The sequence below is a fragment of the Mustela nivalis genome (genome assembly GCF_964662115.1).
Source record: "Mustela nivalis genome assembly, chromosome: 13".
Taxonomy (NCBI): domain Eukaryota; kingdom Metazoa; phylum Chordata; class Mammalia; order Carnivora; family Mustelidae; genus Mustela; species Mustela nivalis.
This window is the reverse complement of record NC_139032.1, coordinates 40,082,801-40,101,701: the sequence shown is the minus strand read 5'-3', so window position 1 is coordinate 40,101,701 and position 18,901 is coordinate 40,082,801. Positions and strand designations below refer to the sequence as shown.

Sequence of the window (18,901 nt, the reverse complement as noted above, 5' to 3'; positions counted from 1 at the left end):
TTAGAATCCTCCCCTGGGAAAGCGACTCATATGATTCCAGCTCAAAGTTTTTGACAGTGTCTAAGACCCCACATATAGAACATTTTTCTGTTCCTGTCTTGTTTTGCCCCCTTTGCCTACCCCGTGACTTACTAGGTTCCACACTACCAGGGAGTCCTGCGGTATCAGGCGAGACATTTTGATGTAATCCCACCACTGTTGTCAGAGCTATCTGAGCCAGAGGATTTATTAGTTGTGAACGCTCATTTTTGTTTTTCCTGGTCCAGTGCCAGTAAATAAGTCACCCAAACCATGGCTGAGTGTCATTTGATAGGAAAAGGCTGGGATCACAAGGAAGCCTTCTGTCGTTCAACCAAAAAAATAAAAAAACAACAACCGGGCCACCACCACCACCACCATCACAACAAACTGCTGAGGTAAGCAGTGTCCAACCCAGCTGCAACAACACGACCGTGGTGAGACAAATGAGAGCTTTCACTGCAGGATATGGAGCTCGAGAGCCCTAGCCTGGACCTGTGAACCCACTGCAAACCCCAGAACACGTGAATTAATGCAAGCGGCAAGGGACTGCTTTTTCAAACTATCAGCTCTGCCCACTTCGATCTTTCTAGAACATAAACACAGCCCATCTGAAAGGCGACTAGAGATGCAAGTCTCCTACACACAGGCACAAATCCACAGGAGTATATACACAGACGTACACACACGTGTGTGTGTGTGTGTGTGTGTGTGTTGTTGGAAAGTCATTAGAAGAACTTAATGGAATTATGCCCTACGTGAGTCGTGACTCCGGGGCTGGCTGTGAGGGGTGGGGCGCGGTGGGGGGGTGGGGTGCGGGGAGGGGGTAGGGCAGGGAGGCCAGAGTGGGATGTAGGTTCCTGCAGGGCTTCAGGAGGCCCAGAATGGGAGAAGGGGAGGAGGGGAGGGAGGCGGTCGGAACTTGGGAGGGGACTGGCTCCAGCCAGAGCCGCCAGCTCCCTGTGACTGTTGCCTGGGCGATGGCTGGGGATGATCAGGAATGCTTGGAGCCGGTATCCTTCTTTTGGACTCCGGGATGGAGCAGAAGGGGGTGGATGGCTTTTCTCTTTCTGTTTCTCCCTTTCATATTCAGCAGATTAGAGCGGCGGGTTGCTGTGGCGACCACGCGGAGGAGGGCTCCGCACACCTGCACCACCAACGCCAGCCGCCAACGTGGGCTTGGGCTGTCCTGGGGCAGTTTTTTGCTGTGGGAAACACTACAACCACCACCACCACAACAACAAAAAGAGTGAAAGAGAAGGGGGGAAGGGAGGTAGGAAGAGGGAAACAAGGAGGCAGAAAAGGAAGAGAACATATTCCCAGTTGCAGTTAGGGCAGTGTTGCTCTTTAATAAAAGGAGATAGGAACGCACAAGACAGGAGTCACAGCCCAGATACTTTGTCCAGGTAGCCGGTAGGGCCGCTCAGGTGGGGCAGGAAGGGTGGGGGCAGTCACCCACAGCCTAGAGCCACCAACTGCACACACCGTGGAGGAAGGAGTCCTGAACACAGGGAGAGCTTTAAAGCTTTAACTCTTACTAAGTAAGAGAGGCTTAACCGGAAAGTTGGTCTGTGACTCTCCAGAACTAAAAGCAACTTGTCATTTTTCTGCAGACTGAATTTCCAACGAAGAGGAGTGCATGCTAATGTGGGGGAAACACCATTATGTCTTTTCTTTTTGAGTTTGCAGAGAGGAGAAGGGGGAGAGGGGAGGAAACCCCATGAGCTCCTGAACTTGTGGAATGCTCTGGCATGGTTCCAGGTTGTGCTAATGAAGAAGTCAGCTCCATGCAGGCTCCGGGCCTCACTTCCCTCTCTGAAGCCCTGGACTCTGCCCTCAGTTGGCCCCTTCCTCCCTCCATCTGCCTCCTTCTCTTCCCATCCTGGGATTGCCTTCTGCATTGTTGTCCCTGTTTCCATTAGCAAAATGTCCCCACACAATAGCCTTTGCGAAGCACTCCACAACGACAATATTTACAGAAGGTTAAATAAAATATGTATAAAGCGATTGATAGTGAATAAGCAATAGACCTTTTGAACTCAGAGCATGCTGAGTTGGTTTATTTGTTAAACTAGATTTTCCAGGCCGCTTTAGCTATTTTAATGTCTCTCAAGCAATGCACTTAAAAGGAAAGATGATTAGAGAGAAATATTCTTAAAAAAATTTTCCCCTCTTTTCCAAGCAATGTGATTAGCAGGCAGTAGACCTCATGCCTTCCATTTTTAACATAACTGAACCCCAGAACATTTCCTTGGGATGACACAGTCGGTGTCACAACAGACCGAGATGAGATAACTGCCTGTCCATCCCATCAGCACATACACAAACAACACTGCACTGTTGTTCTTGAGGTCTTTACATATCTTTATATTGACTCTCAGGGAAAGAATCTCACAAGATGACCTAATCTTGGAGTACAGCATTTTTTTTTTAAATCCTGTTTACGTGTCTCCACCTTTAATAGAAAGTTCAAGAAACAGTTTCACAAAAAAGATAGCAGTACACTAGAACGGGGATTGGCAAGCTCTCTCTATAAAGGGCTAAATATTTTAAGCATTGTGATCCCTACAGTCTGCGTAGCAGCAACGTAACTCTGCTGTTATGATCTGGAAACAGCCCCAGACAACATGCAAGTCAAGGGCATGGCTAAAATAAAATGTAATTTACGAAAACAGGCAGAAGGTTCACTAGGTCTGTGTGCCAGTTTGCCAACCTCTGCACTAGATCCGTCCTCTTCTAAGTGTAACATGTTGAATAGGTGAGAATGCTCACTCATCTCTGAGAAAATTTCAGTTTCAGTGCCATTCTTTTCAGTTCATCTTACAGTGACATCTCATAACCGAGAACAAGCAAGCAACAAAGTCGTCCAACTGAAGAAAGTCTCCAACCTGTTCACGGGAATAGAATTTCTTGATTCTGTTAAAAAAAAAAAAAATCAAATAAGAACCTTGAATGTAAAAGGACAGTCCATATTTGTGCAGTTACAGGATATATTTGTCTCATCTTATAATGTGTGACCCTTGGACAAATAAATGACTAAGCACATTACATTTAGAAAGAGTAGAATTTGTGTGTCTTGATGGTCATGGATTTTGAAGGCCTATTTGGTGCCCATTTTCTATAGAGTCTTGTGCCAAAATGCCTTTATCAAAGGGAAGCAAGCAGTGCATTGAAACATATTTTGTCGACTGGGCACCATATGTAGAAATGACAGCCAGAACTCCCTGCCAGTTCTCTTTCAAAGGGGAGGGTGGGTCTACAGAGGTTCAAGTGTCTTCCACTGCTTCAAGATTAAGAAGTCAGCAGGTAAGGGGTTGGCGGTACAATCCCAAATCTCCTTCTGAGAATGATTTCTTTCCTAAATACAGATTTTGATTATTACTGTCTCTGAGACTTATTCTTTATTTTTAGGAATTGTATATGTTATTCTTGCTATAACTTTGTACACAGACAGCAGAAGGAAGTGGGAACATATGCTCACCTCATTCCAGTGTATGAATTCCAATGTGGATTATAACGTTGAGGCCCCGTATGTGATCTTATTCAAGACTGAAGAGCCCATTCTTTGGGAATTACACTGATACCTGAGTATGGAGTTCTGGAAATGTGCCTTGGTGGAAACCCTTGTCCAGAAGTGGTGGAGTTTGTCCAGAAAAACATTTCCATTGTCTATCACTGACCAATACATGAAGACTGAATCATAAGCACAATAATCATGTTCCAGAGCATTCCCACAAGACCTGGGGGTAGAAGCAACACAAATGAATTGGAAGAATAAATTTGAATTTCTGGAGAAACATTCCAGAAATAGCTATGATAAGAAACTTGAGGAAAAGCTAGGCTTATTTGGGTCTGGTCAGTTTGGGATTCAGAGTATTATGATTCTTTCCAACCTGGTAAAGCCGGGGACAAAGAGTTAAATTACTTACTCTGGTCCTTCATTAAGAAGGACCAATTTAAATGTATTCCCTTGTTGCTGCAGAAAGACTTAGCACTACTTTGTTAGGGACATCAATGCAGACAAATTAGCCATCCAATCTGTGAGACATATGGAAATGACCACTATATAGGAGAAAGTTGTGGTTCCATTTTCAAAAAAATAGTAAGTGTACGAAAGATACAGAACAGGAGGTCCCGCTCCCTCCTTTGGACAGCTTGTATAGAAGTGGAGAGATACAAATGATCGGTCTTACTCTTCTACTCCATGAGTAGTAAATAAATATAATGTTAAACTAAGGTAACCAGAATGTCATGCATGAAAACCCAGAAACAACATTCTCCTCTCATTTTTTATGTGCATTCTATACAAAATAAAATCATTCATGTTTACGATTAAGATTAGACCTGTATGATGCCCATAATTTCATGTTAAAAGGATGAGGAATTTTCACAAAAGAAATAGGATCCATTCCAAGAAGCTATTTTCCAGATGAACTTACAATAGGAAAGTCTTTTGACAGAACATTTTGGTGTTACTGAGGAAGTCAGATAGCAGTAAACTCTCACTCAGGGAAATACCAGAGGCTTTCAAGAAAGTTGGCATTTCCCTTTACTCTTTAAAACTGATTTGGGAAGTGACCATCATGGTGTTTTAGTGCTTTGTTGTGGGGGAGGGTTGCATCTGAATGTTATCATTTATGGATGGATTCTAAGAGAAAATACAGGTGTTAGTGTTTCTTTCTCTGTGTTCTGCCAGATTAACTTTGGAGCAGACACCTGGTGAATCATTGTCTGATAGGAGGGATTGCTTTAGACAAGTGCGCTCCTGGTTGTGATATCCAGATCATCTTCTACCCAGTTCTGCCACAGAGTGAGGACTGGCCTTCCACGCCACTGAAAGTCAGGATTCTAATTGCTATTCCCATCTTCTGTAAGAAATAATCAATGTTGACTTGTTGTTTTGAATTTTTTGTTTTTGTTTTTGTTTTTTTTAACCAAAGGAGAAAAAAAAAAGATAAATAATATGCCTGGAGAAAAACCGCTTCTCTATCATCCCTAATACCAAATAGTCAAACCCGCAGCAAGCGGATAAATTCAGAAAGAAGAAATAGATTTGATAACTGAAGCTTGACTCTTCAACTTCAGGGTTAACGTCAAATGCAGGTTGATGTCTAATGGAGAATAAACTGCGGAGGAGAAGAGAGACAGCAAGGGAAAGGAAACCACACTTACTGTTTACCCAGAACGTGCCGGCACCTTAACTAACAACTCTAAGGCCTACAAAAACCCTGTAAAATAGGCAAAACTATTCTATTTGCAGACGTGGAAATGGAAGCTCAGAGAACTTCCAGAATTTGCCCAAACCTATGGCTGGCAAACAGGGATTCATGGGAAATCTGTGAATTGGAGGTCTTTGGGACAGCAAGAGCAAAGATTTCTTAGCTTGCGTAAATCTTGTAGGAATGTAACTACCTGCAAAGGAATTTTAAAAATGTCATCTCTGACCGCCAGTCAGAACTACCATAAAAAACAAAGAAGTCTTATTAGTTTCATAAACGTGGGATTATGACTGACAATAACAAAAAATAGAAGTATGCTCCTGGTTCCTTAATTTGCTCATAATTATTACTGTCCTCGTGACCCTAGCCCAAGTTGACCATTTTCTGAGTCATACTGTCATACATAAATAGTAACAGACAGAAGAAAATACCATTGTTTTCTAGGATGAGTTTATGATGAAGAAACACACTTTTTTTGGAATTGTGTAATTTATACAATATAATATGATGTCCATATTATGTGTGCCCTATAAGGGAAAGAGAATTAAGTGTGCTTCTGTTCAAAATAATGGCAATTGAATTTAAATGATTATTATTTGTGCTGAAAGAAAGGCAGGCAGGCAGGTAGGTAGGTAGGAAGGATGGATAGAGGGACTCAGTAGATCATAAGGAGCCACTTTCCTTAGTGTGGTTACAAACTGTGCATTGACAGAATATTACCAACAGTCCTTTAAAACCTCAATAAAAGAAGCAGCGAATTTCTTCTGAAATACTTGATGTCCAAAAATATGAAGTTAAGGTTCTCAAGCCTTTGTTGATTTCCTTGAGAAAGGACAGAAACAGCTAAGGGGAATTCAAACTGCCTAGTCCTTAAAATGCTAATCAGACGCTAAGCGAAGTTTCCAGGGACCTGGACGGTATATGGAGCAAAGGCTGAAAGATGGCAAAATACGGGAACAGCTGTGGTGACCCTGTTCATCAGGGGCCTCAGGTTCTGAGGGTGAAATAAAACTCCTGAATATTCTTCTCTGTGGTGGGAAAGTCAGGGAAATGGGGAAGAAGATGAAAAGTCTAACTGCTGAAAATACATGCCTCACCTTCTCCTAACTTCAGGTTATGTATCTCTGCATTTTCTTTCCATTCAGTTTGAAGCCTCAGGCCTGTATGAGGCATCTTGTCAGGTCTGATGAAAAGTACTGGAGAAATAGGGTATAGTCTGCTCCCAGATACTTCAAATAGCCCAGAAGCGGGAAAGCAACAAGCTTGCCTCTAGAAATTTGCCAGCCAAAGGCAAGACCACTTATCCCATGTCTAAATATTTCAAATATGTAAATCACACTAATAATATTTACATTAAATCTCTTCTTTCTTCCAGTCTTGAAAATAGAGTCCCTATGCTGACTGGAAGACCAGATGCACGGTATAGGGAGTGTAAGATTCCTCAGAGCTCTGCAAGGAACATGGCAGCTTTCACAGAAAGGGACATGAGCTCCCAGACCATTCAGGGTTCCTTCCTACCCCATGGGGGTCTCAGGCACCAGAAGACACTCTTGCCTTTAATCACAAGCTCTGTACACTGCTTTTCTCCCACATACACACTGCAGCCAGACTCCCCTTGGCTTCTGACGGCCAGGTACTGGTGGCACATTCCATCTTCTGGAGAGAAAGACCCAGAGAAGATGGCAGCACAGGTCTAAAAGTGGTCTCAGGGAACTCTGGGAAGAAAATTCTGGATTCTTGGGTACTGGACTATGTTCTAGAAGGGGAGGTATGGGCTACAGATAAGAATAACCCTTGGACCCTCAGACACCTGCCTTGGCATGAGGAAAGCCAGAACTTGGCTTTTCCAACATGGTGCCAGAATGGGGGCTGGGGTCTGAAGACAGTATTCACAAGCAAGGTATTAAAATTGGACGAATATAATACAGTTCCTCATAAATATTATCCAAAGACCCTATTTCAGGTTAGATTTTTTGTTGGATTAGTATTCTTCAACTACCATGAAGAATAAGAGAAGGCATATTCTAGGGATTTCTTACTACTAATGTTCTTTGACAGAATAAAAAAGATGGAAAGGGCTCATTTTAAGTGTACCAACCTTCATAACCAATTTGCAGATATTTATAACCACTTACTGGTCTGTGAACTCATTTTTTAAATAAACATAAAAATCACTATCATCATGTTAGGTTTTCTTTCTGGAAATTTTAGGATTCCAATTCATTTTTGGAAACATGTCTTCGTATAAGCCTCCGAAATTTTTTCATTGTAACTGCCGCAGGAATTCCTCTCAAGCTTCTCTTTTTATTTATGTCATTGTGCATTTCTCTTTCTGTTTACCCCAACTGTTAATCATTTATTACTTTAGTCTCTACCTAACCAAACCTTTGATCATCATATTCATATTGGCTTTCAGGTACCTTAGTCACCAAATGATTCAATCACTCTATTGCCCTTATTTTGAATGATTCTTTTTCTCTACATTTTTCTGAAAATCCAGTCTTAGCTCCCAATACTGATCTTTCTGCACGAGTTCCAAATTGTATGGTATATCCTTTTCTGCAACAATACATTGTAAATGAAGCAAAGATCAGTTCTATTTTCTCTTCTTTTTCCCAGATACAACTTTTTGTATTAATATATTTAAAGTTCTCTACCTGTAAATATATTAATCTGTGATATAAGTTATTCAAAATTTTAAGTAGATTCTTCCAAATCATTTATTATTTTTGAATCACAACTGTATAGCTATGCTTTCTAAAAATAGATCTGCAAATTTCATTAGTTCTTTGGCATATTCAGGCTCCTTACTAAGTGCATTAAAATGGAAATGAGATGATTCTTCATTTTGTCAACAATTTTCAAAGTGACATTGGATAAGACCCTTATTACTAATTATAATTTAGCCTCATTAAATTTGAGCCTATCCAGTTCCTTAGTCACTCCCATGTGTAGTATATTATGAGCCAAGGAAGATAAATTGTTGTTCAGTAGTTAGTATAGAGTTAGTGTATGGAATTTGGTTCCTTAATTTGGAAGAATAAATTAGTGGAAATTCCACACCAAGTCCAGATTGAGGGTCAGCCTTCAGATAGATAAAGAACATAAGAAAGGTGACAACCTACTGACTCTTACCTGGGTATGGTTGGTGAACACTCTCCGCATTCCCTTGGCAGGTGGCAGAGGAAGGCGGCCTGACTCCGATCCAGGTTCAAGTTTCACTCTTAACCCTTAAAATCTTCCAGATTTAGACAAATTATCTATGCTCTTTGGGTCTTGAGAGCGATAGTTTATAAAAACAGAACAATAGACTATCTTTAAGGCCGCTTTTAACTTTTACAAACTATTTCTTGATGGTTCAAGGAGGTCTGAAATTTTCCCCCATCAGTTACTAATGAGTCACTGAAAGTCTGGACCACAAAGATTGGAACATCATCTCTATACTCCCACAGTGAGGATGCACTGAACACTTTAACAGAAGCACGTATTTTCGGTTTAGGGATGGATGACTAGAAGCAGAGAGGAGGTCTGAGACCACAGCAACTTGAGAATGTCAAATCAGGGAGAGTGGGCAAGAGGAGTGAAGAAGCGAGTATCAGAGGAAAACGAGGAGCCACTGAAGGTATCCTAGTTAGGGACATTCCTGGTGAACATGGCCCGCCAATTATTGCCAAGCTCTGAGGTTGCTAAGTTAATGTGGGCAGAGCTCACCAGCAGTCTCTGTAACAATGTTACCACATCTTTCAGTGTGGTACTAGATAGATAGTAATCTCCTCTTGAGTTGGCTTGTTCCCACACACCCATCTACAGAGAATCATACCCATCATTAACACTCCACTCCAACGCTAACTTCTTCAGGTCTCTTCTCCAATGTCACCAGGCAGAGCTAACTTCTTCTAACTCCACATGCTGAATGCACTTACCACCATTTTTCTCAGTGTTCTAGACCACTCGGCTCCACGTTAGCAGGAGGTGTTCCAATATGTGTGTGTCTCTCTCTCCCCTCCCCCCGCCACCTGCAAATTGTGTAAATAGGCCAAGAAGGACAGAAATCCCTGTCTTCTCTTCCCAACCCTTTCTAATCAATGTTCTGCTCCCCTCAAGACCTTTCCTTGGGATTCTCTAAAGCCTTGCTGAGAAACCAAAAAGTGAACATGACTGGCGTCTTTTCCTGTATGTCCCTACTGTTATAATCCAAGTTCTCCTTCAGGCAAAATAAATAGTTCTGACTAATTCAAGGAAGGTTGGGAAGGGAGGGTAAGTAAGAAAAATACAAAGATTAATATTTTTTCATCTCCTCGTGCTACACTTGAGTGACCAACTTGGGTTCTAGTGTATAATAACAATTATTATAATTCTTTCTATATAATAAAACGTTTTTGTAGGCAGCCTCTTAACCAGGGATATCCATCAAAATCACCAAATAGTTTTTAGCTTTTTTTTTTTTTTTTTAACCTCTACATGCCTGAGCTCAATGCTGGCTATCCTGATTTAGTGGGTCAGGGCTGGTTCTGGTATCTGAATACTAAAGTTCTCCAGGGATCTGGAGCACCACACAACTTTAGGTGGGAAGCTCTTATCACTTAAAACTCAGGACTCTGAAACCACAGACTTGACAGTGACCTTGAACAAGTTACTTAACTTCTCTGAAGATTAATACATACACATTCATAACATTTTATGCTTTAAAAATTGTGGTGGAATTTTTATCTGGGCTTAGAATAAATGGAAATGCCAGTTTATTTCAGAGAACATACACATACTCTAGTTTATGTTTAAAGCAAACATCTGGAGACAGGTGCTAACTTTTTATGTTTCTTTTCTTTTCTTTCTTTCTTTTTTTTTTTTTTTTTTCAGTTTTATTGAGGTAGAACTGACATACAACCAGATTTTATTTGTAACCAAAATTTTGATTTGGTCTGCTATATAGCACCACTAACAGTTTTGGAGTTAAGAAAGTAATATGGTTTGTTTGGATTCAGCTCCCAGAGAATCACTGTTTTATACTGTATCTACCTAGAATTAACTCACCAGCTCTGACATTTTAGGAAATGTTATTTTCTTCCCCCTTCCCCACTCCAGTTAATCTGTAATATTTGTGACATTGAAGAAATGTGTACAAGTTGATGTTGCTTTATAAGGATGATTTTTTTTTTTCGATTCACTTTCTCAAATGTGTCACACTTCCCAAGAACATTCTTTCTAGTGAGTGTGTGTGTAGCAAGAGATGTCTTCTGGCAATTGTGTTAACAGTTAATTTTCTGGTTCTCTGATTTGAAAACATGTTAGTTTTTAAAAATCACTTTTCCTTAGCTTTGTAAGCTTTCTTCTTTTGACCTAGAGTGTTCCCGCCTGATCCATCTAGACTCTCCCCATTCTTCAGGTCCCGATTTTTGTAATATCTTCGCTGATCACTCCTGCTCTGTTCATGGCTACCTTTCATTTTGTCCACGAGTTATTGTCTATACTGTGTATTTAACACTTACCATAGGCTCTGGCATATCTTAATATGTTGTTTCACTGTCTCAGGAATGGATTTTGTCTCCCTAATTCTTTAGGCATCATGCTAATGGAGTCTCTGTGGAATATTTCTGAGCTTCCTCCTCAGTCCCAAACAATTTCTCGCAAATAGCATGGGCTATTACCCTCTGAGGAATACTGACTGAGGAGTATTGCTCTTACATCTAGTAAATAATTATACATGGCATCATTAAATAAGTTATATCAGAGCATTATTTATTTGGGCAGAAACAAAAGATTCCTTCCTACTAATGTCGGCTCTTTTGGCCTCCCATGCTGCTCCCAATGTAAACTTCTTCACGAGTTTGATTCCTAGAAAAATCAGGGTATCTTCTGCTGACATTGAATTAACTTGGCTCATCTCAGTTTTTCAGAAATAAGAGAACCAGGCTGCATATTCTTTCCTTTCCTGTAAAACAAAAAACAAAAACCAAAAAAAGACAAGAAGAAGGAGAAGGAGGAGGAGGTGGAGGGGGAAGGGGGGCGCAGAGGGAGGGGGAGGAGGAGATGGAGAAGAAAAAGAAGATGATGACTTTCAAGTCTAGTTCCCAGCCTGTTATTTCAATTAGAGTTCAGTAATATTTACTGGCCTTCCTAGATGCCAAACACTGAGGTCCTTGTTCTATCCTAGTCGGGTTTCAGCTCCATCTGTCCAGAGTTGAGGCTTCCCCAAGGATTCCTAGAAGCCTATTTCTTATCTACTTCCTTTCCCAAGGTTTCTGGCAGCTTTGCACAGTGGCTAGAGCTTCTCATGAAGTTCCTGATATTGTTTCATGTTCCTTTTCAGAAAGCAGGGGCAAGCGAGGGATCTGAGTTATTAAAGGCTTAGCACAGCCGAGGTTGGGGTAGGGGTGTGTGCAGTGGCTCAGGAGCAGGTGAGAATGTTTCTCACTGAAATACCATTCAAAGCCTTATCTACTTGCAAGGACAAAGGCTTTGTTCTCCTCAGCATTGTAATGCCAGCTCCTGCCACTTCACAGACCACAGGGCAACTGATAAGTATTTGTTGAAAAAACACAGGAGATCAGATGCTATCACTTCCAAGATGCCTTCCCTGGCCTACTGAGTAGAACTGATTACTTCCTTTACTACATTCCAATGCACTATGCATCCTCCTTCTCTAATTAAATCTATCTTAGTGAATGGCACTGATCTGTATAGAGTAGATTTATCTGTCGCAGTGATTCTTTGAGAACAAGGCCTGTCTTACCTATTTTAGTATCTCCAACACCAAGTAAGCACAGCCCTTAAAGTGACAGCCATGTGAAATTGTTCCCTATCTTTGTAAAGCGATCATCAGTAGCATTATTCACTACATTTCATAGTATCCTTTTAAAAAGATTTTTTCCAGAAATTTCTTTCTATAAGTATATCCAGAATATATGTGATTTTTTAGACAATACTTTTGCTTTCATTCCATGAACACTATATTTGGACCCAGTTATATTTGGACCCAGCCATGGTGAGGATTCAATGGCAATTATTCTTGTATTAGTCTTACCCTTGGCTCCAATGTAGGTACCTAGCACTTTTTTACCTTTGCATTTCCTGTCTGCTTCTGACATATGCAATTTGTTGTACTTATGTATCATATAACCTTCCTCTTTTGAAATAAAATGGAGTAAAAGTATACACCTATAAAACAGTATGTGTACATTACTTTTACTCAAGCATTCAACAAAATGAAGCTAGAAACCATTGAAAACTCAGGACAGAATACGATATGCTGCTCTAAATCCTTTGACTTGAAGAAATGACAGTCAATGAGATTTGGGATACAATGAGTATGGGGAATGGATCGGGAGGTGTCAGAGCTCGTGCGACTCTTTGGATGGTGCATTCTCTGAAGTAGGAAGAGCGGAGGAAGCCCAGGTTTGGGGAGGCACTGACATAACTACTGTAATGCAAATGGTAATTATTCTCACTCACAGCCCTGTAGCCTTGTGTGGTTCACGAAGCATTCTAACACAAATGATGGTTGCAATGATGAACGTTTGTGTACTGATCTGAAGTTTATGAATATTATTTCATTTGTGTCTTACAGCAAGCCTGTGAGTTGCCAAGGGTGGATAGAAGGTCATTCCCATTTTGCAGAGAGGGAAGCTGAGTTTCCAAGGAGCTCGAGGACTTGGAGGGAGTGTTGGAAGGTGCTCTTAGGTGTGGGGGCTCTTATTTGCTGTCCTCTGGTCAACTCCTTCTCCCCCTACTTCATGGTTGCTTCTAATTTGGAAGCACATCTTAGTCAGGGCGAGGGAGGGGCTGAAGAGATGATGTAGCCTTCCGGCTGTGTGAAAGAAGATAACTGCGGAAGTAGGTATTACTGTTAAAAATTGTCCTCATTCATCAAGCTTTATTACCTGATGATTTCCTGTGAATGGCTGGAAGCAGGGCCTGAAGCCTCACCTGTCTGATTTGTTACATGAAACTATTCCCTCATCTCCTGGGTGGGAGCTCCATTCAGCAGAAGTTTGATACACTGGAACATTTAACTGGATTCTTAATTCTAAAACCATCTTAAACAGAAGAAGTAAAAGATACTTCTGACATAATCTGTTGTTTTTGAGTAAAGTATGGGCTAGCAGCACGTGTTAGACATGAAACATCAATCGACTGATTGCTTAGCATGTAGGTTTCATAGAGAGTAGTGACCGACAACCAAGGCTTGGAAATACTGTCAGACTCTGGTGAGAGACATTTGCACACACTATGAGCAGATGAGAACTTAGAGCATGCATGTACTTGAACACAAACAGAGAACTTTCCAGTTTGACCTCGTGTACCCCTGTGGCACATAACCCGAAAACGGGAAGTGGGGAGGGGGTTAAGTTGAAGGCCATGACAAGATTGTATCTTCAGTGTATGGTCCTTTCCTGAGAAGGACATTTTCTGATTCTCTATCTTACTTTTTTTTTTTTTAAGATTTATTTATTCATTTATTTGAGAGAGAGAAAGAGGGCAGGGGGAGGGGAAAAGGGAGAAGGAGAAGAAGGAAGCCGACTTTCCATTGAGCGGGGAACACAACTCGGGGCTCAATGTCATGACTCTGAGAGCACGACCTGAGCCAAAATCAAGAGTTGGATGCTTAACCAACGGAGCCACCAGACGCCCCTCTGATTTCTCTGTCTTGACCACATTGCTGAATTAAATGCTCATGTAGCAAGCCTTGATGCTCCTCACTGGTCAGATGTCACAAACCGCATGTACACACCCCTACTGATATAAGATCACAATTGTTGTCAGTTGACCACCAGAGTCAACAGTCCCTGTAATGCCTTCTCCGGGCTCTGTCTGGTAAGACAGATTTTAGGCAGACTCTAGGTTTGAAAGATAGGTGGTTAAAACATTCTTGCAAGTGCTAGTTCTCGTCCCTAAAGCAAAAAAGACCAAGAAGGCATTAGATAAAGTATGACGATGGCTCAGTTTTCAGACAGATTTTCTGGAAATCTATGACCTCCACCAGTCTTCAGGGGAAACAAAACAAAACAAAACAAAAAACAAAACAAAAAACAAAAAAACACTACCATACATTTCTGAATGTTTGGGCCAGGCTCCCTTAGTCAGTTCTCTATTTTTCTTACCACCCAGAGACTGAAGCATTTGGCATACGTGGGATTCTAGTATTTTGGAGCTGGAAAGGAAGCTCTCCCACCCTGGTTTTATCTGTAGGCTGGATAAAGGTTTGGGATTTAGCAATAGGCTTTGCTAGCTCAGCTTGTGAAAATCACATTCTTTATCAACTCCCCAGATGGTTTAGATCATTAAAAACACAACAAAACAAAACAAAAGCCCTTCAGAGTGTACACTGTGAAGATATTCTCTAATTTCCAAGAAAAATAAATATATGTCGAATTTCTCACAGATTTCTCACACTTTCTCAGTATACAGCCTGAATTGCTGTGCTGAATGGGGAACTTAAAGCCATCGTTTTTGAAACTGCAAAGCCTTGTGCTGAATACTTAACTTCCAGCAGCCCCTTTGCCTTTCTAGCTTGTCCGTCAGCCCAACTCTAAGTCAGTATTTATCTATTGGGGCTTAGCTGGAACTGAAAAGTGGATGTCTTTATTCCATGAATTTGGGGCAACTGGCTCTCAGGAAGCAACAAAAACAAAAAGGCTGTTTCGAGTCAAAGAGACCTCAAGAAACGATCCCACCATCTGCTGAGGAGAAAGGAATGAGCCTGTGGGCCCGCAGCTCTTTATTGAATAGAAGAAATAGTATTGTCGTCTAAATTTTCTGCAACGCCCTTTGGATCAAAATATGATAATCGCAGCAAATAGATGCAGCATAAAGATGCGGCCACACTTAATGGAGACTCAAAGGGCCAGACCACTGCTTGGCTTGGAACGTGTACCGTCATTTGGAAGCAAAACTGGGGGGCTGAGGGGATTGGGGTCAGAGGGAGAAAGGGAGACCTTACATTCAGCCGGCACGCACCAGTGGATAAATGGCTGGCAGTTGCCGAGCTGCGTTGCAGGGGAGCTTTTAGCGGTTTGCCACTGCCAGCTGATGTCTCTGTGAACATCAGTGCCAAGAAGCCAAAAATGAAAGCAGGTGCAGGGGCAGAGGAACCGAGTGTTAGGGAAGGGGGGGGGCGGGAAGGGGGGTTTTCAGCAACAGAACTTCTGTTGTTAAAAATTGGTGGCCTTCATTAAAACCTAAACAATGCCTCACTTTAACTCTGCCTAACATTTTTAGTCCACTAGAATCCTGCACACACACACTTAAGACCAGCCTCTTACATTTATGCGCCGGACTAAGAGACTGTGTTTTGTTTGTCTCTCTCCAAAGCTGTGGATTGTCTGCAAGACTGCTGAACTCTGATTAGAGCAGCTTTCCTTCTGAAGCCAGGAGCATCTGCTTCTGCAAGTGCCCCTCTCCTCCCCTCCCTCTCCAAGTGCCCCCTCTTCAGAAAACCCCACTTCTGCAGAGCCAGGGCCTGGGAACTGGGAATATTCCTGAACTCGGCATGTCTTTGCCGAGACTCGGTGCCAGTTCAACTCTCTGAAATGCTGCTTTCCGATGAGAAAACAGACGGGACTCAGTGCCACCCGCAATTCACGTTCCCTCAAAAGCTCTATGATCCTTCAACATCGCTCCCCAAGCCCACCCCAAGTCACAGCTGAGAAAAACAATAGAGGCATCCGAAAGAAAAAAGGAAAAAGGTAAGGGGTTCAGGACCAACAGAGGAAAAGAACTAAGGCTTGCCACAGGGCACAGTAAAAATGGAGACTAAAACAGAAAGACACCGGCCCCCTCCGCTGCCCCGCATGGCTGAGCCATTCTCAGCATGGACTTCGTCAGTGACTGTCCTCCCACACTGCAGAATGTGAAAGTCATCTTTCAGGGAGATAGGACAAAAATACAGATCACACACAGCCTTCTCACAACTGTGATAGAGGGAGAGCAAACCCTGACAAGAGGAAACAGCAGGCAATCTGTGCTTGGTTGAAAATACGCTGTGGTTTGTTTTTTTTTCACCCCCTAATGGACATTACTGCAAAGGGAGAAATATAAAGTATGTTGGTTTGTTTTTACAGGCTTTAGAAAAATAGAAATAGCAAGTTCATCTATAAGCCAGATGCTCTACCCAAACTAGACAGAGCTCAATCTATTAAAACTATGATGCTACGACACTGGGGTCACCAATTTTAATTATCATTTAAGACAGACAAGTATTGTGATTGTGGGAAAATGGTAGCGAAAATTAGGTGTGTTCCATGACCTTAGACTCGGGGAGTTTATATTCAATCTCCGTTGCTTCTACCACCAAGAGCTACTGTCTTGTCCACGGCAGGTTTGCTTATTATCAGCTTTTCAAACCCAGAAATAAGTTTAACAACTCAAATCAGAAACATAAACGGGGTCATATGCCAAAGGGTCAGTGGGTGAAAAGGAACTTAGTTCATAAAGCAAGTCGAGTCTGGGCTTTAATCTGAACGAGCTATTAAGTTGGGACAACATGAAACTGCAAAGTTTCGAGAAGTCTGAGAGAAGTGAAATTCTCTAATAGGAAGAAAAAACAAAAAACAGAAAATTGGCCAAGGGTAGGCAGCGGCATTCCAAGAAAAGACGCAGAGATAGCTAATAATGTAAAACAAGTTTCAAGCTCAGGACTAAAAAAAGCAACATTTCAAAGAAAAAGCGTGTTCAACTACAAAATGTACAGATGAAAAAATATATATTCTCAATATTACTGAGGATGGGAGTGGGATGAGCTCAAATCTTGAAGGGAAATTGAAAAATGTGTATCAAAACCTTTTTCACTTACAGAAATTGATCTCAGATGTTGAGAGATGTAATATATTTATGGATGGAAGAGTTTGTTGTGGCAATATTTAAATATTTAAAAATAGAAATATGCTAATTTTAAAACTATAGGGGATTTACTAAGAAAATTATGGTATATCCATATATTGGGTTTTCAAAAAAAAAATTCTCTTGACATGGGAAACTCCTTGCTTATATTTGCTTAGTGAGAACGACAAAAAAGAGGCTGTAAAATAGCATAACTAGGATGACTGTAATTAATAGTGAGGCAGCTATTACAAAATGTTAACAGTAGTTATTCGGAATTTCGGGATCATAGGTGATTTGTTTCTCTTAATTTTTCCCCATATTCCTTATGGTTTTCAAAAATTGTAAAATAAAACTTTACGTATTTTGAACTTTGTGTTGAAGAGTATTCTGTATACAGAAAAGTGCCCGAATAAAAATGTAGCTTAATGAATTTTAAGAAACAGAAGATATCCATGTCACCAACACTCTCCTCAAGAAACCGAACATGACGAGCCCTGGTTCTCTCTCACAAGGACGCACTCTACCCAGTCTGTAATACCATGGATGAGGTTTGACTTTTGTGTATTTTAAATAAAGGAAGTATGCAGTATTTGAGTATTTCTGTCCAGATTTTGTCATTTAACATTGAAAAGATGCTGTTTTAGCTAGGAGGTGTGACTAGGAAGTTAAGACCATTCCTGCAGGGCAATTTGCTGAATCAGAGCTTTTTTGGTGCCTCCAGGCCCTCATGCCTTTCCACCTCCCCAGTGCATGCTCTGAATCTAGCATTGGGCCTAAACCTGTCAAGATCTCTCAATGGAAAATGTTCTTTCCCTTCTGGAACTCTTCTACCATATGTATCTTATTTAAGGAATTTCGTCAGGGTCATATTATGTATTGTTGCACCAAACTTTTAATTATCTTCTCCATTTTAAAAAAAAATTTATTTGACAGAGATCACAAGTAGGCAGAGAGGCAGACAGAGAGAGAGAGAGAGTGAGAGAGGGTGAAGCAGGCTCCCCGCTGAGCAGAGAGCCTGATGTGGGGCTCGATCCCAGGACCCTGGGATCATGACCTGAGCTGAAGGCAGAGACTTTAACCCACTGAGCCACGTAGGCGTCCCTCCATGTTTATTTTCTTATGACTTTTTCATGCTTAACTACCAGTCATTGGATGCCTACTATATGCTTCAGCTACACTATACACATAATAAAATATCATCCCCATATTATAGAGAAGGTAAGTGATTTCCCACTTGGCTAGAAGTGATAAAACCTGTCTCTACCCATATCCTTGGTTGTTGTAACAGATAGTCTCTCCAATGCACCCTATTCTCTCATCTGCTCATATTTTATCCCCTCACTAGATTAGAAGGTCCTGGAGAATAATAATAATAGTAATAGTAGTAGTAGTAATAACGACAACATGTATTTATCTCTCTTTGGATTTTTCCTCCTAGACTAGTGCTTGGCATGTAGTTAGCATAATGTTTGGTTCCTGAGCATAATAAGCAAGAAGAATTTTTATTGGACTTTTCTAGCACCATGACACTCTTTATAAAAATATTTTTGTTTGATGAAACTGTCATAATTATTTATAGTGTTAAGCATAAAGATGAGATTCTGATTCTAATCATTCTGTGGAGAAAATGGGCTTGATAACTGACACAGCCAACAAATGTATTTGGAAAAGTGGACAAGAGGGAACTCTGGGTGGTTCAGTTGGTTAAGCGTCCAACTCTTGATTCCAGCTCAGGTCATGATCTCAGGTTCGTGAGATTGAGCCCTGTGTCAGGTTCCACGCTAGGTGTGGAGCCTGCTTGGACTCTGTACCTCCTCATCTTCTAAAAATAATGAATAAAAGAAGAA

The 18,901-nt window shown here is 41.2% G+C and overlaps 1 long non-coding RNA gene across 3 annotated transcripts in view; it reads right to left on the bottom strand.

The window, feature by feature from the left end:
- Positions 1–1,673: 1,673 nt before the first annotated feature.
- LOC309846350 overlaps positions 1,674–18,901 on the bottom strand; it is a 56,740-nt gene continuing 39,512 nt past the window's right edge. For all 3 annotated transcript variants that reach the window (XR_014301862.1, XR_014301863.1, XR_014301864.1), the window contains 4 exons: positions 11,007–11,166; positions 8,373–8,467; positions 3,500–3,758; positions 1,674–2,934 (listed from right to left, as the gene is read on the bottom strand). This is a non-coding gene — a long non-coding RNA (uncharacterized lncRNA). The remainder of the gene's footprint in view (positions 2,935–3,499; positions 3,759–8,372; positions 8,468–11,006; positions 11,167–18,901) is intronic.